This window comes from Rhea americana, unplaced genomic scaffold, assembly GCF_003343005.1.
Source record: "Rhea americana isolate MKP2758 unplaced genomic scaffold, rheAme1 scaffold_10, whole genome shotgun sequence".
Lineage (NCBI taxonomy): Eukaryota > Metazoa > Chordata > Aves > Rheiformes > Rheidae > Rhea > Rhea americana.
The window spans coordinates 9474773-9493942 of record NW_028185039.1 but is presented as its reverse complement, the minus strand read 5'-3'; the positions used below and the strand labels follow the sequence as shown (position 1 = coordinate 9493942).

General features: G+C 41.7%; 1 long non-coding RNA gene across 1 annotated transcript in view; it reads left to right on the top strand.

Annotated features, from left to right (window-relative positions):
• The first annotated feature begins 5905 nt into the window (after positions 1-5905).
• Positions 5906-19170, top strand: part of LOC146601739 (uncharacterized) — a 73206-nt gene continuing 59941 nt past the window's right edge. The window contains exon 1 of the long non-coding RNA XR_014895681.1: positions 5906-5983. This is a non-coding gene — a long non-coding RNA (uncharacterized LOC146601739). The remainder of the gene's footprint in view (positions 5984-19170) is intronic.

Below are 19170 nucleotides of genomic sequence, written 5' to 3'. Positions count from 1 at the left end.
TGTTTGTTTTTTTAGTTTTTGACAGATTGTTGTGAGTTTTGTGAATCATGCTTGTACTTCTAGGTATAAGCGTACTTGTGACTTTAGGTGTGCCTGCTTTCTGGTGCCCAACTTGATGTTCTAGAAGAACTTGACTCTCATGTCATGGCTCAAGCACACGCRCTTTCATCTTAGAAAAAGAGGGCATCACAGAGGATCTCAAGCAGGACATACAAAAATCATTGGCTTTGACCCTCTGTTACCTGCTATTCTGAAAATGCCAAGAAAGATAGCTCTAACAGAGAGTGTTTTGGATATTAAGGTCTGATCTAGCCAGACAGCTTTCAAAAGTTAACATATTCTCCATTTATACAGGCTTTTAATAGGCAGAAATCTTCTATTGCTCCTAGAATAGGAARTGGAGCAGGGACTGATGGGACAAGTCACTTCACTTTTCACATTATTAGTGTGCTCAAGGCATARATCCTTTTTAGAGGCAAATACATAATAATGATAGCTGTTTTGCCAACGGTGTGATAATCTATATTGTTCAGTTTAATAATTGGCATGAAACCTATTAACTGCATGAGATATGGAGTTGGAAATCTGGGGTGAAATCTTTGGCACTTGAAAATACTAACCAACTTGTTTGTAATACTACAATCTCCTTCCGTTAACATTTTGGCAATTACAAAGATACAAGCTTTTGAAGATAAGCTTGCTTTTTTTGTGCTATACCAGTGCCTTTCCCTGTACTCAAAATCCAGAGTAAGCCTTTTTGGAAGCTCCAAAAACTTGTAAGATTTTAATCTAAGTTAATTTATTTTGATTCTAAACACTTGTGAACTTCCTGGCTCTGACAGAGTCTCGCAGTGACTAAATCCACAGAGCATCTCTTTGCAGCAGTGTTGATTTGGGGAATAGCAAACCAATTATCCAGCCAAGGGTTGGGCCGCTCTAGTGTTTTGATGTTCCTACATTGCGTTCYGTGTCCCTCCGTTGTCATTTCAATTTTAGCTAGCGAGAGTGTGGAATTAAGCTGCTTTTACCAGTGATTGTGAGTGCTTCTGCATAGAGTCAGTTCTCCTCTCCTTGCATGTGCCTATCTCAGTTGCTGAATTGTGCTGACAGAAGTTTGAAACTTCCCTTTCAGGAGAGGTCAGTGAAGCTTGTAATTTGTCACTTCAAGACGTCAGGTCCTTTAGCAAATTTCTCATTAAATTTTCTGTGTGCGTATCAGAGGTGGAGGTCGCGAGGCCTCAGGTTGTCTCRTCTCTGAGGGGAAAGCCGGCATTGGAGAGTTTGATGGCTCCACCGTAGCCGTGAATTTGAAGAAGTCAATCTCATCTGGTTTGCCCTCCCTCGAAGGCGTATTTCCTCCACGACAAAATGCAGTAGTGATTGGCTGTTTTAATAGCTTTTGAATAAGCTTGCTTTTAAAAGTATTTCCTCCAGTTTTCTGCCATGCACGGCATGGAGTTTGCACTCTGAGTAACTTACTGGTTTGCTCTGATGCTTTCCATGCCCTCTTCAAATCTTCTTTTTAAGTGTAGCGATAAGTAATTAGGGAATGTCATCAACACTTCCCTTTCCTGGTGCCATGGAAAGAATCGGTGCTTATCATGGTGCCTAAAAGTCCCCTTGTGATTCCCTGTTAAAACTGTTTTGCTATCTGCCAAGACCTGGATCTCTCTAATTACTTTTTCAACATTGTTCTGGTAGTAAGACTATCTGTTATCACTCTAGGACAAGTTTCCTTCTCATCATCCCAGTAGGCTTCAGTGTGCTAGATCCTGTTGCTTCATAGTTCGTCACTCTGCAGAAGCTGGCACGGAAGAGGAAGTCTGCTTGCGTCCAGTTAGTTTTCTGATAGTTTTTTTCTCTCTTTCCCTATAATTTTGGATCACTTTGTTGCCAGACACTCTATTTTGTAATGAGCCCCTCTGCAACTTCAGCTGTTTCATCTGCGCTTTTTTTTTTTTTTGCGCAGACGTTAGAACTGCGTCCCTCCGTGGAAGGCCATACGTAGCACAACTTTTCATGGGCTTCTAATTTCTTTGGCTTTAGTAGCTGAAATCCTGGCAAGTGAAACCACCCCACTCTTTTCTTTCTGTCATGTGTCGTTCGAATTAACTTGCTTTTCTTCTTAAAGAAGACAGCTGACTATAGTGTTAATGCAAAGCAAACCTATGAATTAATTTGCTAAATATTATTCACACAAAGAGCAATACTTTCTCAGAACACKAAGTCCTGGTATTCTCCATCTGTTTTAACAGGAAATAGGAAATGATTAGTATGACTATGCTGGGCTTATCTCTTTCTGGGCGGGTGGGAGGGAGGTGTTTCTAAGGGCCTTCATGGCTGCCCTGGCAGGGGCTGGGTGCGACGCTGAGACTTGGGTCTCAAGCCATCCGAGTGGGGTTTGCAGGCAGAGGCGCTTCCAGCCCGCAGAAAAACAGGCGGTAGCAAAGGAAAGCCGGATTATGGCTCGGCTACAAGTCACTCGTGCAAATCCACAAGGAAATTGGGTCTTCTGACTGTCACTGCTTAACAGAGGATTTGGGCACTAAATTCTCCTAAGAGGGTAAGTGGGGGGTGGATCGTTGCAGCACGATCAGCAGATAGTTTGTCTTGGAGAAAAGCGGGGCCCTGCCCTGTCGTCCCCGCTCTCCCCTGCGTTCCCGGCCTTGCAGCCGGAGCGGTGGGTGTCTCCCGCAGCGATTCTGCCCCTTCCTCCGGTGCAGCCAGCGCTGCAGGTTAGCCGTTTGCACTCAGCAYCCTAATGTGCCTGGCTGTCTTTGCAGGATGAGTCCTGCTGCTTCTCCCCRGCAGTCTCTGCTGCTTCCCTCTGCATGCCCTTACCACAAGCAGTGCCTTAAAATCATAGCTGATGGCAGAAGTCAACCGGGGAGAAGAAGATTTGGAAATCCGAGAGAGGTGGAGGCAGCCCGTAGGGGAGGGCAGAGGACCGCGTTTCCTTTGCTCGGGGTGCTGAGCTGGGAGGGCAGGAGGAGAGCGGGGACCGGAGGAGCTCCTGGGGCCAGAGCAGCGAGAGCCGCCGCGCCGCTCTGCTGACGGGGCGGCTTCAGGCTGCGCGGTCAGGTGGAGACAAGCGCTGGCGTGAGCGCGCTGGGCAGCGACAGCAGGCTTCAGGCCGGAGAGGAGGATGCGTCCGTCGGCCGCCCGCGGTACCCCAGCGCGGCTGACGCAGGCACGGGCTGCACCCAGCCGCAGCTGGGGCTGTTCTTGGCGGCCCCTCTGTGCGGGAGGAACCGGCGTCTCTCCGTCGAGTGAAAGTGGTGCTTTAACGGAGAGCTTAATGCACGACTGGTCTGGAAGAGCTGGAACTGCCGGTGGTGCCGGGTCTGCTGTCTGGGGGAGAGCCTGGCGGCAGGGTGGCTGCGCGCGTGCTGTGTTTATTGCAGCTGGCGTATGGAGAGATTTATTCTGTGTGCATTTTGTGGCACAACAAACATTTAAGTGAAAGAAAAGGCATTTTCAGAGAAATTTTAAGCACTTGTACTTAAAAATAAAAATAAAAAAATTTAAAGGGAAAAGGGAAAAGTTGTGAACAACAGAAGACCCAGTAATGCTGCATGCTTTTATATATATGTGTATGTATATATATATTGCATAGTAAAGAATCAATTTCTCTCCATAATTTTTTTTCGGAATCTGGCCACAGTAGAGTGCGGGAAAGCCTATAAAGGTCCTCTGTGCTAGTCCGTAATTGTTCTCGACGTGCACACGGAGATCCACCGCGGCTCTGCTGGCRGGCGCCGTAGCTCCGTGCAGGCGGGCCGTCGCGGAAGCGGCCGGCTCTCCTTGGCCGCCCGGGCGAGAGCCGAGCTGCCGATGCCTTCAGCTGCCTCTGAAAAYCCATGCAGCGCGAGTGCTCCTGCTAAGCACGTTTGACTGAACAGGTTGCATAGCCCTTCCGTGCTGGTATTGAAAAAAGAATAATAATTTAATACTATTAAAAAAAACCCTCTAGTAAAATGACATTTGTCGCTAAGCAGAGAGGCACGCTATTTGTGTTTCTAATAGGAGCCATTGGGAAAAGAGAGGTTTGGGGGGAAAAGTTAGCCAGAGGGAATAGGTTGATGAAAGCTGTAAGTTCTAAGAGGGTTTTATTTCTTTGCTGCTTTGTGGTTCCTGTGGGTAGGCAAGTAAACCTGACAGTTCAAACTACATTTTCCTCAATATCTCAAAATTCATTCGACCTCCCATGTTACTAATTATTTTTCCACCTGAGAATCAGCTATTTTGTTTCAGGCTACAGCAAGGAAAAAGCTGCAGCTTTATTACCAGGGTCAAAGGAAAACAGAGAACTCATTCCATCCTTGATAGCATGCAGCATTTTGCAAAGAATACCAGTCCCTCTGTTTTCACTTGGGTAGTTACAGTAAAGCTGTTAGCACCCACCAGGATGGCAAAAGGAGGTGAATCTTTTTGTTAACCCTCTTGAGTGAGTAAGTTCTCTTATTTGAAAAACTAAATGCTTTCTATAATAKTAAAAATGTAACGGATTCAGGAGATTTTCTTCAGCAACAGATTCAGCAGGTTGGTACTGAGAATTTTGGAAACTGGAGCTTTAATTTCCTTCCTTTCCAGAAAGCATTGTACAGGCATTAACTAAGTCTTTAATGAGGCGCCTGATTGCATTTTGCTCTAGAGGGGTTAAAGGCCTGGCACACAGACTCTTTCAGATCGATGGCAGTCTTTACATTGATTTTGGTGGGATCTGGACAAGTCACACAGGWCTCGATTCAATTTTATACAGAATGACAGTGAAATAGATTCTAGATTTCTGACCTAYCTTTGCCTCCTTGGTGTTCAGAGAGTGCACCCTAAGAAAAGAAAGGTTTGTGCWAAAGTAGTGTCCAGAACAAGAGTTTAATGATTTTGTTGATCTCTGCAAATATTGCTATCAGTTAATGATTAAGRAATTTCTGTAGATGATTCACAAAATGGTTACAAACTCCAGAAGCCATTAATAAATGTTTTGGCTTTGTGTTTTAATAACGAAGGTGGTAAGGCAGGAATTGGGGGAAGGGGGTCTAAGAATAGGCCATTCTGAAAGTAATAGTGAAAAGCAACTTGGTGGATAGTAACTTGAGAAATTATTTGTCGATATAATTTATAACTAAGCTTCAGAAATACAACCTCATAAGAACGAAATGGGATAATTCATAGAGCTAAAGCTAAACAATAAGGTCAAAGCTGACATATGGAAATAATCTACTCTGTGGTTTAACAACTGAGATGTCCTAGAACAGCATTTTCCCCCGAACTCTAACCAAGTTAGTCCATTCCTTCTGGGGAGCTCTTGCCTTTCCCTGATTTTTCCTGTGAGAATACTCTAGTCCTGCAGTGAAACAGGTGCTGGATGAGCTAGGCACAGGGTGCTCAGTATTGTTTGTGGTGTTTATGCCTGAGGATTTTCATGGATCTCTAGAGTACAGCCAGACTATATGGATGTTATTGAAAACTTGTCATTATTGGCTCAGAAATCTTGGGACCGTGGCTAGTAATGTTTTTGAGAAGAATTTTCAAAAATCTAGGAAGTTGGGCCAGTGTCCTGTGGGATGTTTTTCAAATCTCCCATCCCTTTTATCGGTGAGAAGATTTGAGGTTTAATGCTGGAAAGACTAAAGTACTGGAAAGAAAAAACAGGACTGAAATTGYTTTGTCATGCATCTCAAACACGTTAATTTTCCCTTCACCTATATTTTCAATAGTCTATTCAAATAATCTCAAAAGATTAATTAAAACCCTTCAATGTATATTGTACCTTAGCAATGGATTTAATGTATTACTCTGCTTCATTAGATCAATTAGGCAGTCAGGACAAATAGAGGATTATATTTGGAATGTAAATCTTTTTTTGTTGTTTTTTCTTTTTTGTTTTGTGCTTTCAGAGGACAGAACACCATTTTAAAGTCAGTTATGCYGAAGGTCTAACGACGTAGTTGACGGTCTGAAGCTTTTGAGATGGGAAGGGGTAAGTGACAGCAGATGATCTCTAATCTATTGTTCAATTATTTGATACACCCARTATCCAGCTTCAATGAAATGAAGCAAGTAAATCTCATCAAATATTCCGTTATAGGCAAGATAATTAATTTAGCTAATTCTTTTCATCATTTGAGAGTAAACAAAACTGATAAATTCACTCATGTAAGATTTGTACAGAGATGAAGTCCTGTCATTTCATTTGCACTTAAAGGTAGATGAGATTGTTGCTAGTTTTAATATCTGTAGTTGAACCATTGTTTTTATTACAGTAAGCGATTCTAATGTGATCAAGAATATCAGGCAGTTGACAACTTTTTGTCCCTTGTCCGTTTTTGTGTCCATAATGTAACTGTGTTGCTGTGGCAGAGGGGCTGCTTGAAGACAGTGAGGGTGCTTCCTAGCATATGGTGCAGCATAAAGTCAAAATAAGCTGCATCTTTAGTTAGTATAGATRTGAGTCAGCTGTTCACCACTAGTGGAGGCCACCTCGTATCGGGTGATTGAGCCCCAGATGTTTCTGTGATCAGGACAGGTTTAAATTGTATTGGCAGTTCTGATGCTGAGATGTTTCCTCGCCTTCTTCTGTCCACCCTTAGCTGGCTTTGGGAAAAGATTATTTATGCTTCTGTGTGGTTAGCAAAAGAATAGCATTTGCAAGAATTTTCAAGTCTACTTTCAGGAGTGAAAGGCCAAAGAAGAGTCATTTTTGACAAAGGAGGTGTTATTCTATGTTAATTTCCTGTTTTTTCTTGAGCCTAGCCTGGCTTGAGGGATAGGCCGAGGTACTTGGCCCATTCTCAAAAGCTTCCTTTGCTCAGAGGTTTAGCAACTAAGTTTACATAATAAATTTTAAGAAGCTGTAATTAAAACATGTTCTTGGTTTTTCAAGCAGCTTAAACTGGCTGGATAGAGCAGCCACTGGGAATTTAAATRCCAAAATACATTAAAGAATGGGARTCTGTAGTTCATTGGATGGGGCAATTTTGTCACTTTTCTGCACAGTCTGTGTGCTTAGACTGTGGGAGAGAAATAGCCAATACACTGAAAATATATCACYTGAACATCTCCAAATAAGACTTTTTGACAAGATTTGGAATGGATTCTGTTTTGACAGATTATTAAGGGATTATCTGCAGAAATAAGGTTTTCTCTCCGTTTTATGTTTTCTGGAGGAAGGAAAAAGAGTGGTGAGCAGATCTAAAGCCAAATACTGTAACTTTATTGATTTCATTGAAATTGTTACCAATATCAGTTGATGGAAAGAAGATTTAAGTCTGTCTCGCAGTCACCTCTTCATATGCCTTGCATTAAAAATATAAAAGAAGTCAAGGCTTTTTTTTTTTTTTTAACATAAAAAGAAAGTAATCCTTTAGCTGCTTACACAGTGGTTTAGATAACTTAAAATAACCATTGCATAAGGTTTGTTCAGATATTTGGAATGTTTAATGGATTTTTCAGACATTTCATTTTCTTTATAAGTGCCAATTATCAATCTAAGCTAATAGAAGATGGTTTAACATGAACTGTCAAGAAAGTTTATAAAATTATCATGTCAACATTGTACTGTTCCAGCAGAATTACGTGAAGACTACAAGAAAATGATATTGTCATTTAATTAAACAGTGTGTATGTTAATATTTTGCTACTACTCATTACTTGTTCTTATACTGGCAAGTAATAGGTATCGTTTTAKGGTGACACCTGTCTGCTGCACTTGCGGTTGGGCAGCTTCTTAAATGGCCTGACAATTTCAGGTGTTAAATTGTATGAGTGGGCGTATATGTAATAAAAGTGGCGATTTTGCTATCCTAACCTGATGCCAAAATGAGATTTCAGTCAGAGTTGATTGTGCAAATATTTTAGATGTGAGTGATCTTCCCTGTTCAGACTTGTTCAGTCATCAGTGAAAGGAATACGGATACCTGTCTGTACCTAACTAACCTGTCTTTGAGATGTAGTCCCAAGTTGTCCACACACTCAGAGCTCCTACGATTAGTTTACATCTTTTCGGCAGCGTCGCTGATGTTTGTCTTTAAATCTAGATCGGAAAGCACAGTCTCCTGCCACCAAAAACTCTGCTAGCTCTGTAAGCAGGTACCTGTGTTCATTTAGATCACGTAACACAAGTAGTACCTGTGAAACCATGTCAGCTAACCCGGAGTAGCACCGCAGGTGGAGATAAAAGACCTTACTGTAGGCTACAGATGGCAGCAATGCCACACTGGTGTCCAGATGGGCAGACAGAACTGGGCTCCAGCAAGAATGCAGTTTTCCTTGGGCCAGTGCTGCTATGAACCAGAAGGGCCCAAATTAAGTCACTGATGCTAATCCCAATTTTCCATACTATGCAAAGGCTCTTTTGAACCTAGCTTTATAGTTTAGGTCAAGAGAATTAATTTCTTTCCAGCAGTTTTGAAAGCTCTTCAGACACACTAATTAATGAGTATTCAGCTTTCCCTGTGGTAACAATACATTTGCTGGAGTCTTTTTAGGAACATTTTTGGCCCGTTGTGGCTACTCTGAATTATTCTTTTTATTCTGAGATTTGTGTCAAAATAAATCCCATTCCCTCCAGGATACTTACGGGCTGGTAGAAGTGCTGTATGTAACAGTTCTACTCTCTGTCATTGCCTAACAAATAAGCACTTTCCTTTTTTTTTTTTTTTTTTTTTTTTTTTGAGTAATCTCAGTCCTGCAAGTGAATTACCTTAATTTACAACTTGACTTACCTTAATTTACAATTTGGCAATGCTGTTGTGTCTCAAACTCTGGTTGTTGTGAAAATGGCTGTTGTAACATGTCTGTATTATTCTTTGAGGAGGTAGACCTTTTCCTAACTCTTTCACAATTGTAAAAGTTCTCTGATAGTAACAACAAGCAGTTTGAAATGGTCACAGCGCTGGAAACTAGAGAGCCATGTAGAGACGGTAAATGACACACCCGCCGTTAAGGGCTCACAAACTAAAGAACAACGCGTAACTGTAAATAAGGAGGAGTCAGTGTGCTTCAGAGTAAACTAGCATGCTAAAAGATTAAAAAATGGCTCTCACTGAGCATTCCTCCGCTGGAGTCTTGAGGGATTGACCGCTGAACAAGGCTGTGGGTTTGAAGAAGATACCTGAGTGCACAGAATTCTTGCAGAATTGGCTCTCAATTTTTACATTGATTTTGCACTGCAGATTTAGTAATGTTCTGCAGGCAAGAAGGAAGTGATCCATTCTTAGTACATTCTTAATGTAAGACTGTTATTACAGGCACCTGTCAAAAGCTACTAGAAGTGATTAAGATCATAGGATAATTGAGGTTGGAAGAGACCTCAGGAGGTCATCTAGTCCAACCTCCTGCTCAGAGCAGGGTCAGTTATGAGATTAATATGCTTCAAAATACTTTCTTTTACACTTCCCAGCAGATCATAGGTTAATTCCAGCAAAGTGATAATTTTACCAAGTGCAAACCATTTCCGTAGAGATTTGGCTATTATCACTTTTATATGTTTTTAATTCACGGGTTAACTATGGGAGCTCAGTAATGTATAGTCACAATTCTGTAGTCCTTTAAAATGTTATGCTCATTATTATACCATCTTCTAACTTTCCTCTTAGTTCCAACAAGTGCTAGAAATACTATTGTTATGATAAGTTATGGATCCCTGATGGAGGTATTTAATTTCATGGTATGTTAAAGGCTATAAGAGCCTATTAAAAAAAAAAAAAAAAAAAAACCCAAGGGGCAAGTGGCATTTATCCAAGAGAGCCATTTCTCAAAACCCAAATCTTAAAGATAAAGCTTTTTTAAAAGTAATATATTCTTCAGGGTCTAACTATGAGAATGGTGTGGCCATCCTTTTCTGCAAACTTTGGCTGCGATTTCTAATTCAGAAGAGCTATCGGTGGCAGCTGAAGAGAGACTAAGCTAAAACTGATGTATGTATATGATCTTCCTTTAATCTTACTAAAATGGCTGAAAAAAATGAGACCTTTAATAGTTATTCTGAGATGTGTGATTATAATATTGGGGCATATTCCTGTGAAAGGCTTGGTCAGTGCTTAACTTTATTCACATATGTAGTCCTTTTGGCTTAAAATCATAGATGAAGCCCCAGTGTTTGTGCGGCCTTTAGGAAGCGTTCAAAATGCAGTTAGCCCTGTGTGCACCTTGAGCAGCAGTCACTGGTTCGACTAGGAAATCTGAAAATACCTCCCCTGCCAGTGTAAGTAGCAAAGCACCATTGCTTGCATTTCAGCTCTAAAACCTTTTGGTTTTGTTTGCAGCTGTATATCATAAGTAGTTTCACTGGTGAATATAAATGAATAACTAAAGATGWGAGGTGATTTTGTATACGGAAAAAAAATAGATGAAACCTTTATTAAACTCAYGACTCTAGTTTTCTAAGTACTTGTTTCAGTGCCCGTTGTAGCAAACAGGAACCTTTTCRTTGGCTGTAGCAGATACTGTGCAGATCCCAGGAACTGTAGCTCAGGATATAAATGAAGATGCTAAGGATTTTCCAGAGCTAAAGGATCCAGGAATCTAGGGGGGGATTAAAAATTAATTTCTGCCTAATTGGTACCAATCTGCAACTTGCTCATAAGGGATGTCAAAGAGTCAAAGAACAGGTTAAAATACAAAAATAAATACACAGCTTGAAAATCAATAAAGTCCTGTCCTATCGCTTCCYYGGGAATACAATTACATTGTCTTTTWTTATTAATATATATGTCAACATAGCACCAAATAYGGGTTGTGCTGTACACTCTGAAGCAGCATACAATCCATGATTAAAAAATGTCAGATAAAATGACAAAGAGATGAAGGGGGAGTAGGAGAAAATAGAGAGGTGAAATCCAGAGGTGGCAATCAGATAATCTTGTCACTTCAATAACTCATTAAACAACTCCATGACTTCTTGGAGTGCTGTGGTGGGAAAATATGGTTAATAAAGGTTGGGCCAGTTGAGGAGGCTTGTGGGGCAGAAGCTTTCTTAGTCACCTAGRAGAAACAGTAAGAAAATTTGAAGGTGAGGGAGGTTGGGGTGACGGGTGGCAGAAAGTGAGGAGCTAATGTGAAAAGAAAGACTGTTGTCACCATGGTACACACTAATAGTAAGGGCCTTGAATATGAGGACAAGGAGCCTGAATTTGRTGCAGTTCAAAGTGGAAGCAAAGCAGAAGTTTCAGCAGTTAAGGTGGGAAATAATTTGCAGCTGCATCAGTGAATGAGCAGTATGTAAAGGAGGAGGTGCTGGGGTATGGATTGAAAGCAGAATGATTTAGTGCAGCAGGATTCTTTTGAGAGTATAATGAGCTTCTGCCCCTAAATTAAAACTTTTCTTTAAAGATTTTGAATCCAAAAGTAACTATCAAGGGAGTTTCACAGAAGCATTAATTACTTTCATTCCTGAATCTGACGGTGATCCAAATTCATGTTCCAACTACCATCCCTTTTCCCTTATAAATTAAGGTTGCAGAGCTAAATTATTGGCTTCTAGGACTGCAAAGGCAATTTTCTACATCATATCTCATTCCCARGTTGAATGTTATACGTAGACTATGCACAAACAGTGCTAAAAACCTTTGCAGCCCTATCCCTTGAGCCGTTAAACTCTCCTCGTCTGCTAAAGAGAGCTTCCTAATGACGCTGAGAACATCTGACTGCCGAGAGTGGGATTGCCTCTTGTGTAACCCTCCCTTGGTCTGTATTTGGCCCACATTTGATACATCTATTTTTACTCCTCCTTTGTAATACTTGTAGGTTTATAATGTTATGAGTGGTATTTTCTCTCGGTCTTCCCATACGCTCTTTTCTGCGGGCTTTGCTAAGTGTTTTTGCGCAAGGGCGTGGGGAGATGGGTGCAGGCATGGCTCGCTAGTGAGGATGGCTGCGCGCGGGCAGCGCCCGCGGGCGCCCGAGGCCGCGCTGCTGCTCGCGCTCGCCGGGCGGGCAGCTCCTCCGCTGCCCGCTCCTACCGGCAAGCGGGCTTCAGGCATCGCGGCTTCAGCCAGCGCCTGAATGAAAAAAAGCGATGTGGGCAAAAGCTCGTTTTGGCTGTTTAACTGCATCTACTGCTTCTCTTTTTGTTAGGTCTTGCTAATGTATAAATGTAATTAAATGTCACAGACCTGATAGGCAGTGTTAGAACAGCAGCAGCTTCTCAGGACTGTTTAGGTCGGCACTGCCCCAGCTGAGCTGTTTTTGCAGGCCTAGATCTGAGAAACAGATTCTCCTTCTAGATTCTGAAATTTGGGTTTAGCTGAGCTTGAGGTGAGCAGAGACGTCAGAGTGGGTATTGCTGTCTGCTGTTGGTTTTGCTAGCTTTTTTATCGGAAGCCTTCAGTTGCTGCCTTGGACTACTGCAAGCACACGTGTATTGATACCCTTTCCCTTTCCCTTTCCCTTTCCCTTTCCCTTTCCCTTTCCCTTTCCCTTTCCCTTTCCCTCTCTTGCTTTTTCTGTTTTAGTTGTATTGGCAGCTAGGAAGAGGCTCTGGAATTTTTCATTTCTCTGGCTGATCTGAGCGCAGGAGTCCGGTATAGCAGACAGGCACCTTCCTGCAGACGGCGGTTGCTCCATGCGGACTTTATCGCCGTTGCTCTGCCGTTGTGCAAACAAATGCCGGAGTGCAAAAACAAATGCTTCTGCTGGCCTCCTGGCACAGCATCACTGGGAAACGTGCTCTTAAAATAAGGCTCTATAAAAATATATAMTGACCGGTCCTAATTCTAAAACTGGCATGCTTTGAAACTTCAGAACATGTTTTAAGATTAAAGTCTTACTTAAGTAATCAACTTCCTCTGACATGGCTGGACCTGGGCTGTATTTTTTAAGTGAATGGATATTCTTTAAATAGTACAGTAAAACTACGGGTTTAGCGGAGGAAAGCGAATTAGTATCTTTCACTTTTTTCCTGGTTCTTTAGTCTTATTTCCATTTAATGAAGTTGTTAATGTTTAAGGGTTAAGCAACACGCATGCCTGTCCCTGAACCCTGGGTCTGCGCAGGGGAGCCCGGCAGTTGCCCAGGCAGGCGAGGGGTGCTCCATGTTAGCGTGGTACGGCCATGACGTGCACATCACAGGCACTTGGCCAAGGCTAGTAAAATATATGGAAATAGTATGATGGAGTCTTTCCTACTTCTATACCTTTTTTTTTTTTCCTGGTCCAGTGTCCTTACCAAGGGAAGTTGGCAACAGTCTATTTCCCAAAGCATGCATGAATTGTCATGCTCTTCTGTTGAATTMTGATTTTCCTTATTTTTTAACTAGCACATCTCACTGTCTCTGGTAGTTATTTTGCTTTGGAATGCGTAGATGGGGTGGCAGAGGAGTTTCCTGCAGTATTCATACTTACTATGTGTGAATCAAAGGGAAGAAGAAATAACCTGGGATCTTTTGCAAGGAAATAGGGAGAGGCTTGTTTACCAGATCTCACATTTCTGGCAAACAGCTGGCTGTAGTTTTAATAATGAGCTGCCCATAATTGGAATGTATTTAATCCAAGGTAACACACATGCACTAAACTTGCTAATTGGAAATTTCTCTTTATAATAAGCACATTACTCCTGCTTTTTCAAGTAATGCTAACGTGCTGATACAGCAGAGAGAGTGCACCTCGCTACGTGAATGCAGCTAGCAGGCCCCAGTGCATGGTAATTTTTGAAGAAAACATATGGTAAGAGTAATGGCTGAAGTCTGTAGACAGCTTGCCTAAATTACAGTGCATCCATTGAAACCAGGACACATGCTAAGCTGCTGAAAGCAAAGAGATGTCATTAAAAAATGATTCATATACCTTTGCCTTAATGAGTGCTCACACTTGAGGATTGCCAATTGCCTGATCAATAGCTTCACTGCTGCCCAAGACAATTCTTTGTACAAAGGAAATATTGCAATTGCAGAAGTGTACAGCTTCAGCCTATACGCTCGTGCCTTAAAGGAACTTGAAAATAATTATTTTTTATTTTTCTGAAACCTGCCTATATTTGAATCTAGTAAATAAACAATCATGCACTGCCATATGGAGCAATTTCATAACAGCACATGGTGAGGTTCTAATGAGTTTTACCATACTGTGCCTGACAGGTGAATTTTCAGCTTTGATTACAGGAGGCCAAAAGTAATTCATCCAGGCCAATAAAGTCTGATTTAGATAAGACTGGATTATTTTTGTTATCAGCCATTAAGAATTGTTCTCTGCTTGTTTTTGTTTTCAGCCCACAGCCTGGCAGCAAGCAATAATGGATATTTATTGGGCTATCAAATCCACAGAGACTTGTTTACCTGTCTGAGTACAGCAATTGTCAATACTCTGTAGTCCACTGACTGCTATCTTTAAAAGGTGTCATGTTTAGGAGTTGTTTTCAAGCTCAACTCTTAAACTTTGAACAAGTCCTTTGAAGTTATTATTAGTAATACAGTGCCTAGAGACCCCATTATGCCAGCCCAGGTACAAACACAGTCAGAGACAAGAGACAGACCTGACACAAAATGAGCAGAGAATCTTCTGTGTTTATTGGCAGGCCCAAACATGTAAACAGGGATAGTCCAGCTCAGTCCTGGTGCAAGCAGAGGCACGAACGTGGCAGAGGGTGCCGCTGCAGCACCAATAGGCACTGCCGGGCTGCGGCAGCGCTGAGGGCTTCCTGCCGCAACATTGCACCTCCTGGAACTGGCAAAGGTTGGTAGGACAGAGAAAAGCTGAAAAACCCTGTGTTAARCCAGTGTCTTAAGCTGCTGTTAACTTAGGTCTCAGCCTGACCTCTTGAAGACTAGCCTAAAGCCTCAAAGACCAAGTTATACCACTGAGACAAAGCCACAGAGCTAACTTCAGCGAAAGAAACAATCAAATGAGATTTTATGCCATTTTTGGCCATGTGAACAAACAAAATTATTTTAGCTTACTGTTTCAGATCACCTAGTTTCCCTGGTTTCCTGGTGAACTGGGACACTGGCATATTCATTAAAAGGCGAGCACAAAGGAACGAATGTTTTGTCTGGACCTCCTGCTGCTGCAAGAATAAGGGAAAGTACTGTGAGTCTTGCTATAAAATTATGAGGGTTTCTCCTGGCCATACCCAAAGTAGCTTAGCATTTCTGGAAGGCTGTTATGCCTCAAACTTCTAAGATTGCACTCTTGAACTAACTGCTGCTTTCTGGATTTCTTAGGCAAAAGGGCATATAARATGACATCTTGGTCTCTCAGAGGGCCCTTTATTCCCATTCCTTTATTTCTTCATCATTTTTTCCTCCTTCCTCTCGTGTTCAACAGGTGATGAACATTTATGCCTTTTCACAGARTTGGTGAATAGGCAGGCATGCCATCCCTGCGTAGTGTGTGACATTTTATGCAAAGCTTCATCTCTGACCTTTCTCTTCCTACCCTTGGTTCAATTTCTTTCTGCCCCAGGGTTTGAGGCAATTAAAAGTTAATTGTGACTCCTGATGAGTCCTTGGGGAGGTTGCGTCTTCATATACCTCTACAAAAAAAGTGACCTCGAAGATCCTCTTTCAACAGATGTCCCCTCTCAAACTTCATCTGATTTTCCTTCCTTTTCTTTCAGCAGAAATTTTGATTAGTTTTTCTGTTAAGTGAGGGGAATGTGAGAATTCAGTGTGAATAGAAATGATAACAAATGCAATCTTATTTTCTTCCTAGGGAATAATCTTGGGATTCCTGCTCAAGGAGTTCAGAAATCTTTGCCTAAAATTGAGATTACATCTCTGAATACCAAGATAGAAGTCTAATTCACCAATACATTCCCATAGCTACTGAAGCTCAAGCAGTTCCTTTAGGTCCCCTCTTTAAAAGTGAAATTGAAATGACTTCTCATATTCTCCAGAATTATTATGAGAATGACTTAGGTGCTTGCTTGGATGGCTAGCTAGTGGTTTAAAAATGCCTAGTCTTTGTGTTCATGAGCTGTGTTGTAGTTGGTGTCCTACTTGATTAAAAACGTAGGATAAGCAAAGAACTACAAAATTAAACCAATKTATACCTGAGCCTATCTAAGGCAGTATCTCTGAGGTAATTAAGAACAGAGCAATAGARTGATCAAATCAAGGTTGTAGTTAAAACTGAATCAACAGATCAATGGGTTCAAAAGAGCAAATCATATAGCAGAAAATCAAGTAGAATTAAGAGGTTGACACAGGAGGGAATTTCTGTGAGTTTTACCCTTATGCTGGGGGGAGAGCAAGGGAAGAGCCAACTTTTTCTCAGTCCAACGTTCCACAGCAGCAATTGCCAACGTAAGGAAAGAAGTACGTGCATGAGCTTTCTGATCCCAGGTTTAGTCCTAGTGCTTTTGTCCACCGTATGTGATAGTCTGATCTAGGTTCGTTTTTAGGAAGTGCGCCTTTTCAAGACMGTTTTCTTCTAGCCCACAGTTTTACAGGTTTGTGTGTACAGAATCTGCTAGTGGTTTTAACCATCATCCATGTCTTTACATTCAGTACAGTGGCAGCTTTTGGCCTTTCTGCTGTTACTGAAGTACCAGGGAGTCTGATCCCGAACCAGGATCCTGTAAAGTATTTGATAAACAAGAAAAGAAAAGGCAGGCCTTTTTCCAAGACTTAAAAATAAAATATAATGGGACAACAGAATGTCTCAGGGAACAAGGCAAMTGGTTTGGGTGTGCGAATGGACAGAAGAGGCGCAAAATCCATAGGATCGTTTGAGTTGAAAGGAACACGAGGCTGCCAGTCCCTTCTTCTCTAAGCCTTTGGCAATATCCATCTCTGATATTGGATATATCAGATAGTGGATATATCTCCACCTATCTAACTATTCCCTATCCTATTAAATTTAGTTAAAATAGGTTGTTAAGCTCAAAAGATGCTAGAGGCATATAGACAATATGATGATATATGCCTTGTTTCCTTAGGAAAAAAAKGTTAACAAATTCTTTTTACATTTTAGTGTAATAAATTCTCTCCTTTATTAAGGTACAAATCTTCCCAGACTCAACTAGAATTTTGACATTCCCTACAATTTAAAATAATATATTTTGCCAAATAGGTTACTTTTGAGATTATGAGTTACATTTTTTTTTTCACTGGTATAAAATAACTCCAGTAAGCTATAAATATAGCTTTAAAACACTGAGGTAATTCAAACRTCGTCTGCTTAGTACGATGAGTACGAAGTCTTCCCCTTTCCATGTTAATGGGAATGGACTTTTGGAAAGATTGTAAAATCGTTGTATGAAAAAGATTTTGTTTAAAAATCACCATGATTTTGGTAGTCAGATTGTGCTTCTCCAGTCCTATGGGATGCTTACAAATYTTGTCATCTTAATTCAGAGATGCAACACAGGAACACAGGTCAACTTAATTTCATTTCTGTCACAAGGTCTTCTGCAAAWATAATGCTGGTGAGCCACTGGCCACCACAAGGCGATGCCACCTGAGGAGAGTTCATTGTGGTCTGCCTGCTGGAATGAAATTAATTAACCCATGTCAGCAGTGGGTAGTTAAAAGTAGGCCCGTAATTTCTTCATATGCCCAGAGTAACCATTGATTTAAATTTCTTAACTTGTTAAGAAGCAACACAAAATGCCAAATGAATAGATTTTTAAAATTGATAGACATTGTAACAAAAAGTGAAGACTGAAAAAAGTAAGATGAGGCATGTTTTTTTTCTCTTTTTATAGTAAGTGCTTACTAAGCTTAAGTTAACAGCACTGCATCCAACTGCAGCACTGGATTGCCCATGATATCTAATTTTCAAACAGACATAAATACTACAGAACAACTTGTCATTTTAAAAGGGTAAACAGAAAAATCATATAAATTAAATGACATTTAAGAAGTTCAAGGTTTATATCACTGCCACCAGGGAAATCAGAGAGCTAAGGAAGAAACATTTCTTTAAAGCGTTGATGTAATCAGGGTTGGAAGAAAGATTTTTTTTTTCTTCTTCTTCTTCTTAAATGATTGTCCAAATAATTCAGAAGCATAGTTTTGGACGCAGATTGTCACAAAGGATTAGCTATGTCTCTTTTTAATTATGGGCCCTGTATTTGGAATTAATTTTTAAATTGATTTAAAATCAGTTCACTAAAGCAGTAAAAGGCTGACTGCGATCAGGTGACTAAGAAACAGCCTCAGCAAGACCCTGTTTTCTGAAAATGGGTGATAAATGGCACAGTGCCGAAGTTTATTTTGTTTGGGTCCTAACCTAAGTGTTTACAAGGCTAGCAGGTCCTGCCATGGGACAGAGGAACACTGGCACCTCCTGAGGTCCATCCGCAACTATTTGCTCTAATGCTAATTCTATCAAATGTTAACAAGCGTTCTTACGGTGAGACTGCCTCATGTTAGGGGAGCACCTCGAGGTGGTGAGTTAAGGGCCCTAGTGTTGACAGTAACTAACTGGACGATACACTGATGGCAGAGCTGAGCTTGAACTGCTCAAGAGTGATCGAGGCCAAGCTCTGCTTAGGCTAAAAGGCAGGAGGGGATGGATGGGTTGTGATGGGAAGGGAGAAGGTGAGGAATCTTCCATTAAAACTTTGACAGGGCGAGTATGTGAGAGAGAGAGACCTGTGAAGCCATTTGTGTGCTGCTTCCACCTGTGGGAATAAGCAGACGGAGGGGAATGGGTCCCCCACTTCTGCAGCGGCTGGTGGGATGCCCCAGCAAGCAGCCTGCTAGTAGGCAGGCTTTTGCCCTCACTGAGCCCGGGTCAGACCAGAAGAGTCCCGCTAAGGAGGCACACCTAATCTGGAGCATGACAGCGAAGACAAGCTGTTGCCGTAGCGGATGAAAGGTGTCCTGCTGCTATAGTAGTGATAGGGCAGCAAGGCACCTGGAGCGGCTGTTTCTTGTGTGGCTGTAGCAGCTGGTGGAGATGTTGGTCCTCTTCCCGTCTGCAGTTCAAGGCCGCTGTATTGACGAGCGGAAGAGAAGAGAAGTGATTAAGGGGAAATGCCRGCTCCCTGTGTTTGATGTCCCTCGCTGTCACAGCACGTCGAACACACGCACTGTTACTTCCAACCCAGAAATGCAGGAATCCATCGTGTTTGTCTCAGAGCAGCGTCATACACGCCAGGCAGCRCTGAGGGCCTGTCCTTGCTGCTGCCGTTTATCGTGTTAAATGGTGGCCTTTGGAGGCTCGAGTTACCAAACACCATGCTGGCCACAGCTTTTCAATATGTATAGCCAAGAGCTAGCTGCAA